The sequence below is a fragment of the Ranitomeya imitator genome, chromosome 3, assembly GCF_032444005.1.
Source record: "Ranitomeya imitator isolate aRanImi1 chromosome 3, aRanImi1.pri, whole genome shotgun sequence".
Lineage (NCBI taxonomy): Eukaryota > Metazoa > Chordata > Amphibia > Anura > Dendrobatidae > Ranitomeya > Ranitomeya imitator.
Genome location: NC_091284.1, coordinates 44,058,983 through 44,062,046, shown reverse-complemented (window position 1 = coordinate 44,062,046; position 3,064 = coordinate 44,058,983). Strand labels below are relative to the sequence as shown.

Here is a 3,064-nt window from a genome sequence, read left to right as displayed (position 1 = left end):
TCTTCCATTTTCTTACTATTGCACCAACAGTTGTCTCCTTCTCACCCAGCGTCTTACTTATGGTTTGTAGCCCATTCCAGCTTTGTGCAGGTCTATGATCTTGTCCCTGAAGCTCTTTGGTCTTGCCCATGTTGTAGAGGTTAGAGTCTGACTGATTAATTGAGTCTGTGGACAGGAGTCTTTTATAAAGGCGACTATGTAACACAGCTGTCTTTAATGCAGGTAATGAGTTGATTAGAAGCGTCTGACTAGTCTGTAGGAGCCAGAACTCTTAATGGTTGGTAGGGGATCAAATACTTATTTCTCACTGCAAAATGTAAATAAATTTATATAATGTATACAATATGATTTTCTGGATTTTTTTTTTTTTTTATATTCTATCTCTCAATGTTAAAATTAACCTGCCCTTAAAATTATAGACTGTTCATGTCTTTGTCTGTGGGCAAACTTACAAAATCAGCAAGGGATCAAATAATTTTCACTGTACATAACCACTGTGGTACAGAGAAATCATAGGGCTCCAAAAAAGAAACCAAAACAAACTGCTTGACACCATTGAGATATTTGCCCAATGTACAATTTTATTTTACGTTTTTTTAATTAAAATGAATAGATTAAAGCGAATTTGCTCTCGTTCCAGATTAATTTTTGCAATAAACCAGAAGGATCTCGCCCTAGCTGCACTCTGTAGGCTGGCGCAGAAATGTGTTGCGAGGGACAATGCACCTTGAGGATTTTGCGCTGAAAATCTAAACAGGGTTGCTCTTAAGGGGGGTATCTGACGTTGAAAACTTTTTTTTTTTGTTTGGAGCAAATCTTTTCCAATTGCAGGTATCCTTGCCCTATGTCTCCCCCTTGGCTGTAGCGCACACCGCTCTGGCTGCAGATCTGGGGGTGACTGCACCATTGAAGCACGGTTTCTCCGATGTCACGCCATGATAGTCACTTGACCTCCGTAGCCAATCACAGGCTTCAGCGGTCCTGTGACATCTGGAGAGTGCAGTCATCATTTCCTAAGCCGCCTGCTCTGCATCCACAGAGATGACGGAAGGCGAGTATGCCGCCATTTGTTGATTTGAAAATGCCCGTACCTAAAAAGTTGTGGTGTAAGATGGCGTGATGCCTCCTGGAAGAGGCGCTATGTGTAGACTTGTGTGTGCAGGCAGCCTCCATGTCGCTCCCTTCATCACCCAATCTCTCTTCTGTACAATCTGATCACTCACATAGCAGCTCCAATTACTGTCCTGTTACAGTTGGTTTTCAGAATCTCTGCACTCACTGAAAGAAAAATGTTGTCTTTATTAAAAATGAAAAGTCTTTCTCTATGTATCTGCCAGTTTATTATCTTCTCATACACTATATATAGAAAAGAGACAAAATTGACTCTGACCTGAATCGGACGTCGACTCCAGCTTTACAGCTGGCCGCGATATTCAACCCACAGGAAAAATAGCCACGCTATGGGGCAACATGGGGCGATTTCTGACCAGGAGATTTCCATTGCAAGTGGATAAAGATTTTGCCTGATTTTTTTTTTTTTTTTTTTTAAAGCTTCTATGGAGGCTGCCATATTGAGGATAAACTGTTCCTTCCTATATGGACAATATGAAGTGGTGTGGGGATACAGCCAGCTGTTCGCAGAGCCTACAGAACACTGCTGTAGTGGGATAGGTTCTCATCCGCAGCACATTTCTGGACAGACCCTTTAAAGCAGTGTTTCTCAACCCCAGTCCTCAAGAGCCACCAACAGGTCATGTTTTCAGGATTTCCTTAGCATTGGGTAAGTGATGGAATTAATGCTTGAGCACCACTGCAATACTAAGAATATCTCAAAAACATGACCTGTTGGTGGCTCTTGAGGACTGGAGTTGAGAAGCACTGCTTTAACCCCTTAGTGACAGATCCAATTTGGTACTTGATGACCGGGCCAATTTTTACAATTCTGACCACTGTCACTTTATGAGGTTATAACTCTGGAACGCTTTCACAGATCCCGCTGATTCAGAGATTGTTTTTTTCGTGACATATTGTACTTCATGTTAGTGCTAACATTTCTTCAATATTACTTGCGATTATTTATGAAAAAAACTGAAATATGGCGAAAATGTTAAAAATGTTGCAATTTTCAAACTTTGTATTTTTATGCCCTTAAATCAGAGAGATACAGTACAGACCAAAAGGTTGGACACACCTTCTCATTTAAAGATTTTTCTGCATGTTCATGACTATGAAAATTGTACATTCACACTGAAGGCATCAAAACTATGAATTAACACATCTGGAATTATATACTTAACAAAAAAGTGTGAAACTACTGAAAATATGTCTTATATTCTAGGTTCTTCAAAGTAGCCACCTTTTGCTTTGATGACTGCTTTGCACACTCTTGACATTCTCTTGAGGTGGTCACCGGGAATGGTTTTCACTTCACAGCTGTGCCCTGACAGGTTTAATAAGTGGGATTTCTTGCCTTATAAATGGGGTTTGGACTATCAGTTGTGTTGAGCAGAAGTCTGGTGGATACACAGCTGATAGTCCTACTGAATAGACTGTTAGAATTTGTATTATGGCAAGAAAAAAGCAGCTAAGTAAAAAATAAACGAGTCAGTCCAAAAAATTGGGAAAACTTTGAAAGTGTCCCCAAGTGCAGTGGCAAAAACCACCAAACACTACAAAGAAACGGTCTCATATGAGGACCACCAAAGGAAAGGAAGACCAAGAGTCACCTCTGCTTCTGAGGATAAGTTTATCCGAGTCACCAGCCTCAGAAATCGCAGGTTAACAGCAGCTCAGATTAGAGATCAGGTCAATGCCACACAGAGTTCTAGCAGCAGACACATCTTTACAACTGTTAAGAGGAGACTTTGTGCAGCAAGCCTTCATGGTAAAATAGCTGCTAGGAAACCACTGCTAAGGACAGGCAACAAGCAGAAGAGACTTGTTTGGGCTAAAGAACACAAGGAATGGACATTAGACCAGTGGAAATCTGTGCTTTGGTCTGAGGAGTCCAAATTTGAGATCTTTGGTTCCAACCACCGTGTCTTTGTGCAATGCAGAAAAGGTG

At 41.0% G+C, this 3,064-nt stretch overlaps 1 protein-coding gene across 2 annotated transcripts in view; it reads left to right on the top strand.

Moving 5' to 3' along the window:
• URB1 (URB1 ribosome biogenesis homolog) overlaps window positions 1-624 on the top strand; it is a 158,766-nt gene extending 158,142 nt beyond the window's left edge. For both annotated transcript variants that reach the window (XM_069760845.1, XM_069760844.1), the window contains exon 39: window positions 1-624. This exon is cut by the window's left edge and continues 1,171 nt beyond it. The gene's annotated coding sequence lies outside the window, so the exon portion shown is untranslated.
• Window positions 625-3,064: the final 2,440 nt, after the last annotated feature.